The 17,285-nt window shown below is 42.1% G+C and overlaps 1 protein-coding gene across 3 annotated transcripts in view; it reads right to left on the minus strand.

The window, feature by feature from the left end:
• The window catches only part of LOC144594446 (dual specificity mitogen-activated protein kinase kinase 4-like), a 120,583-nt gene that overhangs the window by 56,787 nt on the left and 46,511 nt on the right, over positions 1 to 17,285 (minus strand). The gene's annotated exons all lie outside the window — the stretch shown is intronic.

The raw sequence follows: 17,285 nt of genomic DNA on the forward strand, positions 1-17,285 counted from the left end.
TCTGAAACCCACAAGCTCTCTGATAAGCTTTAGCATTATGTTCCTATAATCCCAAAAGACTTTGATCAAGTAAATCTAAATTGGGAAATCAATTTGAGGCCACTCTAGTGTAGGTGGCTCCGTTCAGACCGTGTATCCATTGCATTTTCCCTTGATGATAGTAGTTGGGGTCGGAAGTCAAGGTCACAATAGCAAAGGCATTTGTAGAGCAAGTATGTAGTTAGCTTGGTTGAAGAGAGAGCCAATCTGAACAGTCTAAATAGACCAGTCTGAAGAAGGATCTCGACCTGAAATGTCACCCATTCCTTCTCTCCAGAGATGCTGCCTGTCCCACTGAGTTGCTCCAGCATTTTGTGTCTAACCAATCAAATGTTCTGATTTGCCCAGGATAGTACAACATTTGAACGACATTGGGCTTGTTCTTAGAGACAAGTGGAGAGCAGTTCATCACATTCAAGACTTGCACCTTGACGATGGTGGATAGGCTTTGGGACGTCTGGAGACTGGTTACTTGCCACGGGATATGAATCCTCTGACTTGCTCTTGTACCCATTTTATTGAAGCAAATCCTGCTAGCTATGGACAGGAATTCTAAAGGGAACTATAAGCATTCAACTGTTCAGTTAGTTATGAATTGGCATAGATTCTTCACAAGTAAGGGGCTTGTTGACTGAAATACTTTACTTTCTTGCTGAATTCCTCCAACATTAGACCAGAAAATCTACCTCTGGTCTTGCGTCAGGATTCAGAGCTCTCATTAATTTCAATACGAATCCCTGACCTGGACAATGGGAAGTCATTTTGTTTAAAAAAAATAAACTTACTTGAGATGAAACACATAATACACATATGTTTACCATCAACGGTTATCACAATTTTCAGGATTGCTGAGGTCTCAGGACTAATCACCTGAAGCCTACTTGCCATTAAGCTCTCCCTCCAATTGAGTTTTGGATCACTGATCGATGGGGGATACTCCAGAACAAGAGTGGGGGACTTGGTAATGGTTTATTTTGGGCAAACACTTAGCTTGGGAAATGCAGAAATTTGTTATATTTTCCCAACATACTAAACTGCACAAACCATTGGCCATTTTCACTTAGACACAAAATGCGGGAGTATAAAAACGGCCTGAGATGTTGAGTTACTCCAGCATTTTGTGTCTACCTTCGATTTAAACCAGCATCTGCAGTTCTTTCCTACGACCATTTTCACTTTATGGACAATGTTATTTTGTCATTTCAAAAGCAAAAGCAATGTAGTACAGCTCCAAGGAGTAAACATTTAACGTTTGCACCTTTACATCAGCGGCAATGAACTAAAACACTGGATATAATGACAATTAACTATCTTTGTGTTGTCATTTGTGAGCGGAGCACCAAGGCACATTCCTTGTATTTGCATACTTAGCCAATAAACTTATTCATTCATTCAATTACATTATGAGCTATGTACCAGATTACGAGAGTCATCCCTTCTTGACTACAGCAGTATTTTTATGTTCAATGTCTGAATGGTGAGCTGAAACTGAACAGCAACTGTTTTAACTGGTCTGTGGCTAGGTTAGACTGATAACTGGAGAATGTCAATACAATCTGAATGCTTACAGCAAACAGTGTTTCATGTTGGCAAGTCACACAAAAAATAGCACATTCGTAAGATATTTCTTCAGAGATTCTCCAATCCAATAATACTATTTTATTACTAAAGGGAAATGAAAGTTTAGAAAATACATATTTTACTCAAAGTATTCTGGCAGTTAATTGCTCTTTTAGTGGAAGAAAATGCATTCACAATAATTCCACCTAGTGTATCAGCCACTGAGAAAAATGCATGATCGGCAGGTCACCCTGAATATCAGGCCTTCATAAGAGGTTCACCTGCTGAAACAACAACATTACGATGTAGAGGGACTACTTCAGACCAATGCATTTTTTTGTTGTCCATAAGATCCACATCAACATAAATGCATTTGCTCAAGATTCCAGCAGTTTCGCATGTCTCCAACAGTACAAATAGCTGTAATTGGGTAGCATTTTGCTTTAAAAAAAGAGTTGTTCTGGCATAGAATCCCATTCAGTTCCCCAAGGCAATGCTCTTAGAGAGCAAATCAGTCTATTTTTTTTTCATTCTTTCTCCACTACTGCTGAAAGACCCAACTGGCTGTTTCCACCACAATAACAAACAGTAATCCCAGATTATAATCACTAGTTAAAATAATTTTCCTCACATCCTGATTGGAACTTTTCTCCGTTAAATTCTTGTCATTGGTCCCAAATTATTTTAATGTACGCTGAACTAACGCAATGTTGTACATCTCTATCAAATCTCTTTTTCTAAGAATAAAATCAACGACTTCAATCCAAGCATAGCTAAGAGCCATGAATCTTTGAACCATTCTAGTAGGTCTTTTCTAGGCCCGCTCCAGGATCAAATCCTTCCTGGTTGGACAGTAGTACAATATCTCACTTGTGATCTGACATATGCGGGGACATTAGTGTCATTGAGAGGTATGACACAGAAACAGAACCTATATATTTCAACATAATCTTTGTATTCAATACCACTGATAAATAAATCCAATATCCCAGATATATTAAAGAATGCCCTCGAGAGTTATGTAAATTTACATCCATGTCCCTTTGTTCTTGTGCAGTGCTTAGAACTTATGCCATAAAGTCTGTACTATATTTCCTGATTATCTTTGGCAAACTACATCACCCCTCTCTTTCCTGTATCAAATGTGATTTGCCTATAGTGGCAGCCAATACGTGCCCTGTTAATCCCACTACCAAGTTAAGTGTCACCTCTGCATTCTGAATGTTTCTCCTGTTTTCACATATCCAAGTTGTTCATATAAACTATCATGTTCCTGGTATAAACCCTTATGAAACACTATCGCATATCTGCCTCAAGTTAATAAAACAATATACAAAGACACCACTGCTTGCCATGAAGCCAGTTCCTTAACCATGCAGCCACCGAGCCATGAGCCTTGACTTAACGACCAACTTTTTATGTAGGACTTCTTCAAATGTCTTTTGAAAATCCAAATATAGGTACAGTGCCCTCCATCATGTTTGGGATAAAGACCCATCATTTATTTATTTGTCCTGTACTCCACAATTTGAGATTTGTAATAGAAAAAAAATCACATGTGGTTAAAGTGCACATTGTCAGATTTTATTAAAGGCCATTTTTATACATTTTGGTTTCACCATGTAGAAATTACAGCTGTGTTTATACATAGTCCCCGCATTTCAGGGCAACATAATGTTTGGGACACATGGCTTCACGTGTGTTTGTAATTGCTCAGGTGTGTTTAATTGCCTCCTTTCTGCAGGTATAAGAGAGCTCTCGGCACCTAGTCTTTCCTCCAGTCTTTCCATCACCTTTGGAAACTTTTATTGCTGTTTATCAACATGAGGACCAAAGTTGTGCCAATGAAAGTCAACAAAGCCATTATGAGACTGAGAAACACAAATAAAACTGTCAGAGACATCAGCCAAACCTTAGACTTACCAAAATCAACCATTTGGAACATCATTAAGAAGAAAGAGAGATTGGTGAGCTTACTAATCGCAAAGGCACTGGCAGGCCAAGGAATGTAGGAAAATAACAGCAGATGCTGGTACAAATCAAAGGTATCACAAAATGCTGGAGTAACTCAGCGGGTCAGGCAGCATCTCTGGAGAGAAGGAATGGATGATGTTTCGGGTCGAGACCCTTCTTCAGACTGATGTCGGGGGGGGGGGCGAGACAAAGAAAAGATATAGGTGCAGACAGGAAGACCGAGGGAGAACTGGGAAGGGGGAGGGGAAGAGAGGGACAGTAGGAGGGCAGGATGAATCACAGGGGGAGCAGCGAGAGAGCATGTTGCTAAACTCTAGTCGAAGAGAGGAGCAGAACTTCTTCAAAGTAGACATACCTTGAGGAGAAATCGCAGTGGAGCAGTAAGTTGTGGAGGAAAATATCTGCAGACTGCCACAGCTGATGACAGAAGACTTCTCTCTATAATAAAGAGAAATCCCCAAGCACCTGTCCGACAAATCAGAAACACTCTTCAGGAGTCAGGTGTGGATTTGTCAATGATAACTGTCCACAGAAGGCTTCATGAACAGAAATATAGAGGCTACACTACAAGATGCAAACCACATTATGCAAAAATAGGATGGCCAGGTTACAGTTTGCCAAGAAGTACTTAAAAGAGCAACCACAGTTCTGGAAATAGGTCTTGTGGACAGATGAGACGAAGATTAACATATCAGAGTGATGGCAAGAACAAAGTATGCAGGAGAGAAGGAACTGCCCAAGATCCAAAACAAACCACCTCATCTGTGAAACAGTGTGGTGGGGTGTTATGGCCTGGGCATGTATGGCTGCTGAAGGTACTGGCTCACTTATCTTCATTGATGATACAACTGCTGATGGAGGTAACATAATGAATTCTGAAGTGTATCGACACATCCTATCTGCTCAAGTTCAAACAAATGCAGAGCACAAGTGGCAAAGTCGACAGTCTCGCCAATGTACAGGAGTTCACATCGGGAAAACGGGATGCAGTAGATGAGGATAGAGGTGGCGCGTGTGAACCTCTGTCACACCTGGAAATGTTGCGGGGGGTCCTTGGATGGCGGAGAGGGGGAAGTTATAGATACAAGTGTTACATCTCCTGCAGTTGCAGGGGAAAGTACCCGAGGAGGGGGTGGTTTGGATGGGAAGGGATAAGTGAACCACGGAGTTCAATGGCATCAAGGAGTCCCGGCTAAATTGGGGAAAACCCTCCACTGGTTGGAATCATACCTACCACAAAGATAAATAGTTGTAAAGGTTTGGAGGTCAACCATCTTAATCACAGAATATCTCTAAAATTTCCTCAGGGTAGTGTCCTAGTCCCAACCATCTTCAGCTCTTTCATCAGCAACCTTTCTTCAATCATAAAGTGGGGACATTTGTTGATGATTGCACAACATTCAGCATCATCCACAACCCCGCATGCAATTCTAATGCTATACTCAGAATTATACCTTGCCTCCGAAGGGTCTCGACCCGAAATGTCACCCATTTCTTCTCTCCAGAGATGCTGCCTGTCCCGTATGCGATCTTGGTGAGGTAGGAGGACGAACATTGCCAATCAGCCAAGATCTTTATGAATGACAGGCAAACTCGGGAAACTGTAGATCCTACTTCTTAGTTATTTTTATGTACATATACGATTTCAATAAAAACATTTGACGGAAAAAGAGTTTAACCAATTTCACCATCATCAGCATGAAATGATCTGCTCAGGAAAATAGACACAAAAAGCTGGAGTAACTCAGCGGGTCAGACAACATCTCTGGAGAAAAGGAATAGGCGACGTTTCGGGTTGAGACCCTTCTTCAGACAGAGTTGGGGGGGGGGGGCAACTGAGTGATTGGATTCACCCCATATGATAAAGAAATTGTTCCGCATACTTAATATATTAAAGACTATGACTGTGGCATCAACCTGGTTATGGTGTTGTGACTTGTGTTTGCAGGTTTTCTGTACCTCGAGCCAAGAAAGTTTCAGAGTAGCCGAGGCAGTGGTATCTAACCATTAGAAACTGCCCAAGGTTTTCTAATCTTCGAAATGCAGAAGTGAAGCAAATTACTAACGAAGTGATAGCAAAAATTATGCAATAAAGTGGTATTAATTGATCAATAAATTCGATACTCCACTCCAGACCTTATACAGCCATCACCCAAAGAGCAAAAGCTCAATTTTTTTAAATGAAATGAAAATGACTGATTTTGAAGAAGGCACTTTACTAAATATTGCACAAGGAGCCCCAGACAAAACTCTCCACTGCTTGTCTGAAAATCTGAAATGAAAATGATTGGGGTGGGTGGAAGCAAATTATCTCTGGCCACTGCTGCAAGGGGATTTCAGAGCTGTGATCATCTTCAGCTGCCTTGACTCCATACCATCTGAACTGGGGGCATTTGCTGATTACTGCAATGCTTGGTTCTGTTGCAACTGCGAACAAGACCCATGCAGTATTTGCTGATAAATGGCAAGTAGCATTCTCACCAGAGAAATACTAAACAATGACAAACTTTAAAGAGAGCCCAGCTACCTCCCTTGTCATGCAATGGCCTTACCATAGCCTACTTGCATTCCTCTACGAACCAGAAACTTAACTGAACCAGTCACAAATCCTGTTCCTACAAAAGTCTAGATATTCAATAGCAAAATACTGCAGAATACTGCTGGAAATTTGAAATAAAAATACAAAGTGGTGGAAAAACACCATAAATGGAGCAAAATACCATTAGTACTATGTTTGTAAGTTTATTACCCTACATCTGAAACTTTTGTACAACCTAATAGGCAGACAAGGAATGTGATATAATATTATTCTCTTGGACTAGTGTAGCTCCTAGACTCAAAGAGCTGGAAACCATCCACAAAGCTACCTACTTGGCTAGCACTATCCATTTGAATCCATCGGGTGTAACTGCTGCAAAATGTGCAATTCCTTAAGGTTTCTACAACGTAACCGTTAACACCTGGGATAAGAGAAAGTCACCACATCACGCCGTCCGTTAGAGTCTCATGAGTTATGCTCTATTCTATGGGAATACATACAAAACTAGGACCTTATGAATGAATGGTAGAGTAATCATATACTTCATATTACCAACAGACAAATAGGAAGAATATATCCTCCTGGTACTATTCATTCCCCAAACTAAAAATCAAGAATTCAAAGCTAGACAAACATTTAACCAAATTAAACAAATATTGGGTGACACCATGGCGTAGCTGGTAGAGCTGCTGCCTCACAGCACCAGAGAACCAGGTTCGAGCCTGATCTTAGGTGCTGTCAGTGTGGAGTTTGCACTGTTTCCCTGTGACTGTGTTTCCTCTCCCACATCCCAAAGAACCGGAGGCAAAGAGTAAATCTGACCAGAGCACAAGCGGCAGGTCTTTCTCAGCAAAAACAGGTCAATGTTGCACATTATTTAATGGTGGCCAATTCATATGCCACGCAAAACCTTGCAAAGTTCAACTCCAATGCGCTTTTCAGTCTAGCAACCAGACCAGTGAGTCTCACTGGGTCTCCCCCTTCCCCCTCCAGCCAGGCGACCCCCAGTACTCCCCACATCGGTTCTCATGCCCCCCTCTGCCCAGCTAACCCACCACCCCCCCACCATACATCCCCTCCACCTGCCCCCCTGCCTCCATCCGACCCCAACCCCCACCATTGCCGGGTGTTCACCATCCCCCCTGACCTCCCCCTTTCAGACACCGAACGGTCGGTCCTCAGCAGAGGCCTTACCTTTGTTCCCCTCCGCCCCCACATCAACGAGTTCCGCGTCCGCCATGACGTGGAGCTCTTCTTCCACCGCCTCCGCCTCCGAGCCTTTTTCCATGGCAAGGAGTCCCGACCCACCACTGATGACCCCTTCTCCCGTCTCCAACGGACCCCCTCCACTTTTACCCCCCAGTATGGCCTACTACCCCCACTAGAACTTTTTATTTCAAACTGCCGGCGTGACATCGGCCGCCTCAAATCTTCCACTCCCCTGACTAACTCCAACCTCTCCCCTCCTGAACGTGCAGCCCTCAACTCACTCCGCAACAACCCGGACTTAATAATTAAACCCGCTGACAAGGGAGGGGCTGTGGTAGTCTGGCGTGCTGACCTCTACCGCACCGAGGCCAGGCGACAACTATCAGACACCTCTTCCTACCTATCCCTGGACCATGACCCCACCGATAAACACCAGACCTTCATCACCAGCACCATCACCGACCTCACCAACTCCGGCGAACTACCCCTCAGTGCCTCCAATCTCATAGTTCCCCAGCCCCGCACGGCCCGATTCTACCTCCTACCCAAAATCCACAAACACAATTGTCCCGGCAGACCCATTGTCTCTGCCTGCTCATGCCCCACCGAACTTATCTCTACCTACCTCGACTCCATCCTATCCCCCCCTGGTCAAATCCCTCCCCACCTACGTCCAAGACACCTCACACGCTCTCCATCTCCTGGATAACTTCCGGTTCCCAGGCCCCCACTCCCTCATTTTCACCTTGGATGTCCAGTCACTCTACACTTCCATCCCCCACAAGGATGGTCTCGAAGCCCTCCGTTTCTTCCTCGACCGTAGAACCAGCCAATCCCCATCGACCAACACTCTCCTCCGCCTAGCAGAGCTGGTTCTTACCCTCAACAACTTCTCCTTTGACTCCTCCCACTTCCTCCAAACCAGAGGCGTAGCTATGGGCACTCGCATGGGCCCTAGCTACGCCTGCCTCTTTGTTGGGTACGTCGAACAATCCCTGTTCCAGACGTACACTGGCCCCATCCCCGAACTCTACCTCCGCTACATCGACGACTGCATTGGTGCTACCTCTTGCACCCATGTAGAACTCACTGACTTTATACACTTCACCTCCAATTTCCATCCTGCCCTTAAATATACCTGGACTATCTCTGACATCTCCCGCCCGTTTCTGGACCTCACCATCTCCATCACAGGAGAAAAACTAGTGACGGACATTTATTACAAGCCCACCGACTCGCACAGCTATCTGGACTACACTTCTTCCCACCCGGTCCCCAGCAAAAAGTCTATCCCCTACTCCCAATTCCTCCGTCTACGCCGCATCTGCGCCCGGGATGAGGTGTTTCACACTAGGGCTTCCGAGATGTCCTCGTTTTTCAGAAAACGGGGCTTCCCCTCCTCCATTATAGATGAGGCTCTCACTAGGGTCTCTTCTACATCCCGCAGCTCCGCTCTTGCTCCCCATCCCCACACTCGCAACAAGGACAGGATCCCCCTCGTTCTCACCTTCCACCCCACCAGCCAGCGGATCCAACATATCATCCACCAACATTTCCGTCACCTACAACAGGACCCCACCACTGGCCATATCTTCCCATCCCCTCCCCTCTCTGCGTTCCGCAGAGACCGTTCCCTCCGCAACTCCCTGGTCCACTCGTCCCTTCCTACCCAAACCACCCTAACCCCGGGCACTTTCCCTTGCAACCGCACGAGATGCAACACCTGTCCCTTTACCTCCCCCCTCAACTCCATCAAAGGACCCAAACATTCTTTCCAGGTGAGACAGAGGTTCACCTGCACCTCCTCCAACCTCATCTATTGCATCCGCTGCTCTAGATGTCAACTTATCTATATCGGCGAAACCAAGCGCAGGCTCGGCGAGCGCTTCGCTGAACACCTGCGCTCGGTCCGCATTAACGCAACTGATCTCCCGGTGGCCCAGCACTTTAACTCCCCCTCCCATTCCCAGTCTGACCTCTCTGTCATGGGCCTCCTCCAGTGCCATAGTGAGGCCCGCCGGAAATTGGAGGAGCAGCACCTCATATTTCGCCTGGGCAGTTTGCGGCCCGGTGGTATGAACGTCGACTTCTCCAACTTCAGATAGCTCCTCTGTCCCTCCCTTCCCCTCCTCCTTCCCAGATCTCCCTCTATCTTCCTGTCTCCACCTATATCCTTCCTTTGTCCCACCCCCGACATCAGACTGAAGAAGGGTCTCGACCCGAAACGTCACCCATTCCTTCTCTCCCGAGATGCTGCCTGACCTGCTGAGTTACTCCAGCATTTTGTGAATAAATCGATTTGTACCAGCATCTGCAGTTATTTTCTTAGACCAGTGACTTTATTCATTCAAGAACTCAAGAAAATATTAGGCTAAACGATTGCAAACAAGTAATAGCACTTAAGCATAATAATTCTGTAACCAGATTTCATCAACTGTCAAAATAATCATATTTGTGACCTAGGAGAGGATCCTGCACAAGATCAACATCAAAATAATAATGAGCCACCTGCTGGTGAATGACAATCTCCACTTTATCACACCAAGTCACAATACAATTAACTTTTCTAATAGAAAAGAATATTCACAAGGAGCATCATGTTTAAACCAGTGGACTGGTACCCACTTCAAAATCCAACCCAGAACACCTATTGCTATTATGTGCCATTGTACTGATGAGCAGCATAATTAACTTCAAACTCACAAGTAGAGAGGAATATACCATAATTTGCAATGAATTCCTATTTTCTTGGCTTTCTCTATTGAATGACGTTGGGATTCCAAGAAAACTTAACAGAAAAATGTGTATGCGTGTACTGAAAGAAAAACAGCACTTTGGTTCAAACAGATTCTTCTCATCAATCAAATAGAAAAATATTTGCAGGTGTTAGCAATCTAAAATAAGAACATAAAATACCAGAAATAAGTAGATCTCTTCCCTGTCCCTTCAAGTTTAAACATGATTACTAACATTACCAGTTCTGATGAAAGACCAGAATCATTAACTCTGATCTCATCGAGAAATGATTTAAAAAGTATTTTTTAACCACCTGATATTCAGTTGACTATTCTTTCAATCCATAAGCAGAATAGTGTTGTAAGCTTAAATTAGAATGCAAAGGATATGACTTTTAAAAATATTTTGTGGTGCATTTTGATTCTTGAGTGTGGAAGACCAAACCGTCAAAATATGCAGCCAAGAATTGTTTTTCGCATAACAGTGGTGAAATTCCCCATTTCATAAGTAAAATAGATCAGTTATATCACTATTTGATATCCATCTGTCTTTCTGAAAACAAGTTGTGGATGGCATGTTTTGATAAAACACTTCACTGAGTTTACGTTAGGAATGTTTCTATTCAACTCCAAACTTAAAATATTGCAAACATTTTTGCACAAGCTGTGTTTGAATACTGTACATGCAAATATTCACAAGATTTAATTACATTAACTTCAACCAGTGATTGCCAATTATGTCAGTCAATAGGATAATAAACCCTTGTATTTTATAACTCAAATCTGGGAAATGCAGAACCTAATTAAAGATGCAGGTACAAACTGACCGTATAAAAATCATTGCCTGGAAAAAAACACTAACTCTTGCCCTTTTGCCGCCAGTTTTGATCTTAAAACCATTATGTTAATAATTTCCATCAAAATTATTGCAGGTTAAATATTTCCCCCCAATTCTCTTTTTTCATTTTTAAATTTAGAGCACATCTAAACATAGTGGCTACATTTCATAAGCATTTCACTGGGTTGAAAGCATTTCAAGACATTGAGTTACAAAAATGTTATATAAATGGAATCTAGTTATTTTCTTTTAAGTGAACCCTAACAAACAATGTGTAGTAAATGTATGCAATTGAAAGATTTAAGTTAGAAAATAAAGTATTGCTGATTGCAAGCCACTAATCAGTTTCCCCAAAGATACTCATCACACCCAGTGGCACCTGCCTAAAGTTTACGTAATACAGTAGTCAACATTATGCATGTATTAGTCTTGAAGTCATCACTTCCACTTTTATCAAACTCAGGCTTCCCTGGAGGAAGGGCAGGAGAGAGGGGGGAAGAAAAAGACAAAAAAGCAGGTAATAAAGGCAGCATTTGGATGATTAGGATGATTAGATTTTGATGCAAGAGTTGACAAAGATTACACCAGATTATATTTCTTAAATCATGCTTTTTTGGTCTGACTATGTATAGTTTTCTATACATTCCTTATGATTACAACAAAAATAGGCTAAATGAAATAAATCTATGAATAATGGGCAACTGACAACCACCATATTTCATTACTTTGCAACTTAAAGATAACATTGTATTTACAATTAAAATGGATTCGTGAAGAACACCAAAAGACGACATTCAACTAAAGCGAGTCCTCATTATACACTAACTTAATATCCACGTATTTGCGACATAATATACAAGGTTCATTGGTAAGCACAGCACAATCTTCAAGAAACTTCACTTCTGATGAATCCTGTTTGCCATAAATTGGAGTGGATATGTCTTATGCTGGGAAGTAGTGAAATATCAGGAATACCTGGGGCTCAGATCGTGGCTGGGGTTGTCAGTTTGTTCTTAATTCCAAACAATGATAACCCTCTCATTACAAAAAAAAAACCCGACAAATGTCTTCTATACTACATTCAGTACTTCCATATTAGTGCTTGGGGAAGGGAACCAAAACTTCAACAGTAGGTGTTAAATATTCAACTCCATGTGTAGCCTCACCAAAACCCAGTCCAAAATTCATTTCTAAATTCCAACCCCTTTGGAATTGAGAGAAAGTATTCAATTTGCCTTTTCAACTATTTGCTACACATTTTTGAGATGCACATCTACACTTCCATCCCTCTGAACTTCACTCAATTGCAGGGTCTACATTTAGATCATAATCCACCTTTTGATTCCTTACCAAAATTCCTTTCCTACATTAAATTTCATTTGCCAAGTTTTCATTCACTCACTCATCGCATGTTCTGCTGCAGAATTTAAATATTTTCATCGCAACATACCCTCAATATTACTTTTGTGTCATTAGCGATCCTGAGAACATCACATTCTTCCAGGTTATTAACATAGTGAATAATTTTGGGCCAAGAAATGATCCTTGGGGAACTAAATTACATCCGTTAAACATGATTTTTATAAAATTCCAACCGTTTCCTACAAAATAAGATTTCAATCTACACTAACACTTTGTCTAATATCAACATAGCTCCAATACCATAAGCTCTTGTGCAGCAACACAGCAATATGACTTTACCGCATGCCTTCTGAACTCCAAATACACAGGATTTACATATCTATTGGATCCCCTTAACAAATTTTTATTGCTATATTCTCAAAGAACTCAAGCAAATTTGTCAAACACATCTGCCTTTCTTGAAACCATGTTGACTTGTTTTGACATGAAGCTATTTCAAATAATTCGCTTTTTTTTAAATTAACGATTGTCGCATCTTGTCAACAATAGATGTCAAACTAACATTTCAAGAATGGACTGTTATTTATCACCCTCATTTCCTGAGAAAGGAGTCACATTTCCATTTTCCAATCCACTGGTACTCTCCTAGAGTTGAGACTTTTGAGAATCTTCAATCAATGGGTCCACTATCTCAATAGTCAGTTGGGCACATGCCAAAGAATACTCTCATAAAAATTAGTCATATTTTAAGGATATAAATTTGCTAGTTCAATATTAGAAACATGATTGAAGGATATAACAAATATTACATCTTAATCTTCTTTACACACTATCAGATATTCATAAAAAAGTGCAATATTGCACAACTTTTGCTGATGCATCTACAGCCATTTGTCTTCCCAATGTCAGAATATGTGTGCACACTAGGTCGGAAAAGTTTCCACTCATTTAGCTGTCGTTAATACACATCAGGAAGAGTTACATTTAACAAGAAACCAGTAATGTATTTCAATTTTTTAATGCAACTTATTGGAAGACACAAGAAATGTGGAGCAGACCTTAATGGGCATTCGTAAAGAATCTTACTGCCAATAAAATGTAATGGGTATTTGAGAGATGGGGACATAACCTGTTTTGTAAAATGAAGCTTAAGTGTTTTTTTTAAGATCAAGGAGACTGAAACAGGAAAATTTAGATTATGAGCATAAGCCTGCAGGCAAATTAAAGGTAGCGAGAGCTTCTATAACTCCACAGTTGAAGAGATGGAGAAGCTATTCAGGAGACAGAAGAGCCGGAAATTCTCAGGACCGGACAATGTTTCCCCCTCCACCCTCAAGCTCCGTGCCAAACAACTGGCACCAGTCTACACCGACATTTTCAACCAGTCCCTGCAACCCTGCACTGTCCCTGCCTGATTCAAAGTTTCCACTATTGTTCCTCTACCCAAAAAGCCAAGAATTACTGGTCTTAATGACTTCAGGCCTCTCGCACTGACCTCTGTAGTCATGAAGACCCTTAAAAGACATGCTGGCCCACCTGAAAAATATCACAAACCCCCTGCTGGACCCCCTGCAGTTTGCATACCGGGCCAATGACATAGTCAACCTAGGCCTGCACTTCATCCTCCAGCACCCCGACCACCAAGGGACCAATGCAAGGATTTTGTTTGTGGATTTTAGTTCTGCATTCAACAGAATTGTGCCAGAGCTACTAAACTCCAAACTCTTCCAGTTGACTGTGCCTGAACCCCTCTGTCAGTGGATCACCAACTTCCTGACAGATAGGAAGCAGCATGTGAGGCAGGGAAAGCACATCTTGGACCCGCAGACCCGCAGCATAGGAGCACCGCAAGGCTGCGTACTCTCCCCTCTCCTTTACTCTCTCTCCACAACGACTGCACCTCCACAGACTCCTCTGTCAAGCTTCTCAAGTTTGCGGACGACACAACCCTGATTGGACTGATCCAGGATGGGGAGGAATCTGCCTACAGAGGGGAAGTGACACAGCTGGCGTCCTGGTGCCATCGCAACAACCTGGAGCTCAATGCTCTTAAGACAGTGGAATTGATTATAGACTTTAGGAGTGCTCCCCCTCCCCTCCCCCCACTCACCAACAACAACACCAGTCACATCTATGGAGTCATTTAAGTTCCTTGGAACCATCATCTCCAGGGAACTTAAATAGAGGCCACCATTGACTCCACAGTCAAAAAGGCCCAACAGAGGAGGTACTTTCTGCAGCAGCTGAGAAAAAACAATCTGCCTCAGGCAATGATGGTCCAATTCTGTACTGCCATCATAGTCTGTCCTCACCTTCTCCATCATGGTCTGGTTTGGCTCAGCCACCAAGCATGACATCCAGAGGCTGCAGCACATTGTTCGATCAGCCGAGAAGGTTGTTGGCTGCAACCTTCCCCCCCATCGACGAACTGTACACGGCAAAGGCCGGGAAGCGAGCGGGTAAGATCATCTTTGACCTCTCGCACCCTGGCCACAAACTCTTTGAAGCACTTCCCTCTGGAAGGCGACTCTGGACTGTCAACCGCGCACAGCCAGACATAAAAACAGCTTTTTTCCACGAGCAGTAGCCCAACTCAGCAGCCCAAATTCTGTAGCCTCCTTTTGCTCTGGTATTTTATTTCATTCTTCACATGTTCAAATTATGTTTTATTCATAATCGTTTACTGTATATCGTGTTGTTACTTGCAAGCAAAGCACCAAGGCAAATTACTTGTATGTATACATAGTCGGCTAATAAAATTTATTCAATTCAATTGAATTCAAGACGAGTAGTGAAAGAAAACACTGGTCCCATCGATGATGAAACTGGGGAATAAATAAAGAGAAAGTCAGACATAACAGATTTTAAGCAAATATTTCAAATCAGTTTTTAATGAAAGAAAACCAATAAAAATGTCACATAATACAAGGAAATCCAAGAGCTAAAGAAAGAATGCAAGACAATTAAAATCACAAGAGAAAGTAGTCAACAAGCTAAAGTTGCAAAAAGTTAAATCTCCTGGACCCGACAGCCGGCATCGTAGGGCGTTAAAAACAGTGGGCTGTATTAATGTAAAGCACACTTCCATGGAAAGGTTCCAAGAACATATTGTAATTATAATGTCTGTTCATAAAGAACAAACTATTAGCCAATGCCAGAGAAGGCTGGACAGTTGGGTACAATTACTATGTTTAAAATACATTTGGACAGAAAAGGTATAGAGGGATATGGGTCAAACACATGCAAACGGACCAGCTCGGACAGAGGTTAGCATGACTGAGTTGGGCCGATCTGCTCGTCTCCATGCCGTATGACTATAGATCAATTAGCTATATGGAGAAAACTGTTGGAATTGAGAAATTAGCTGGACATGCAGTAAATCAAATGCATTCAAACAGAGTCAACATATTTTAAAAGAAGTGATATTTGACAAATTTCTCAGGAATTCTTTGAGGATGTAATAAGCAAGGTTGGTAAAGGGAATTTTGTAATTTTCTTTTTATTCATTCCACACCTTTTCAGGATCTGGTCATAGTTCACTCTGCTAACATTTACCATCCATCGCTAAAAATGAGTGCCTAGGTAGACCTTTTCAGAAAGCATTTAAGAGTTCACATTTTGGCTAGACCAATGGCAGATTTCCTTGCCTGAAGCACATTGGTGAAGCAGATGGATTTTTTAAATGGTCGTGCAATGACTCCAGTCATTACTACGACGAGTTGGATCTTCCCAAATTCCCAAATATTAAATTAACTTAAATTCCATAAGTATTAATGTGGGATCTAAACTTGGGTCTGTGAATTTTTTTGGAAGGACTCTGGATTACAATATTATCTTGTGCAAGAAGGATCTGCAGATGCCGGTTTAAACCGAAGTTAGACACAAAAAGCTGGAGTAATCAGCGGGACAGACAGCATCTCTACCCGTTTCGGGTAGAGACCCTTCTTCAGAATTATCTTAACCACTGTACCAACATCATATATTTACAGTCTCAAAAAACACTTTAAAGCTACTACAGGAGGCAAGCATTCACAGCAAGGCACAAATATAAGACAAATAACCAACAGAAAGCAGAATTGGGATCACAAGGTGATTTATAGCGTGACAAATTTTGACCTGCGGGGGCTGATGGGGGATAGGCATCAAGAACAGAACCAGGTCCCAAACTATTCACAATCTGTATTAACCACTGATGAAGTGACTGAGGAGACTGAAGTTAAAAATTTGCTCCAGATGTGGAGATAGATTGGCAAAGTAAGTTGCCAATACAAGACACAAAATTTTGCGACTGAGCAATGATTTGGTGAATGGGGTATAATATTGGGAAATGCAAAGTTATCTACTACAGTTGGAAGGATCAACAGATAGAATATGACTTAAATGGAGAAATACTGCATGTAGATCACTTTACAGAAATACTTTACAGACAAATCTGGATGTCACTTCACAAAACGATAACATATAGGTACAGCATGTAATTAGGAAAGTGAAATGTTTGCCTTTACTGCAAAAGGGACGTGAATATAAAAGTAGGGAAATCTTAAATCTAAGTTGGATATTGATGAGGTCACACCTCTGAATCCAAATGAACAGACGGTTCACAGGGTTGATTGATAACATGAAGGGGTTTCCTAAATTTATGCCTGTATAAACAGGAGTAAAGAATGCAAGGTGATCTCTGAAACAATCTGGGGGTGCTGTCAGGGTAAATACTAAGAGGATTTTTCCTCTTTGAGGGAATCTAGAATTAGAAGCTATAGTTTCGGAATAAGGGGTAACCAATGAACACCAAGGAGGGATTTTTTTCTCTGTTGACTGTATCTACTACACTTTCCTACTCCAGAGCAATAGAGGCTGAATCACTAAAACTCAAGGCAGAAATAAATTGATATTCTTTTGGAGAGTCAAGAGTTTGTGGTGTCAAGAGTGGACATGTAATGCTGAGGTTCTATAAGGCACTGGTCAGGCCGCATTTGGAGTACTGTGAGCAAATGTGGGCCCCATATCTAGGGAAGGATATGCTGGCTCT

This window comes from Rhinoraja longicauda, chromosome 6, assembly GCF_053455715.1.
Source record: "Rhinoraja longicauda isolate Sanriku21f chromosome 6, sRhiLon1.1, whole genome shotgun sequence".
Classification (NCBI taxonomy): domain Eukaryota; kingdom Metazoa; phylum Chordata; class Chondrichthyes; order Rajiformes; family Arhynchobatidae; genus Rhinoraja; species Rhinoraja longicauda.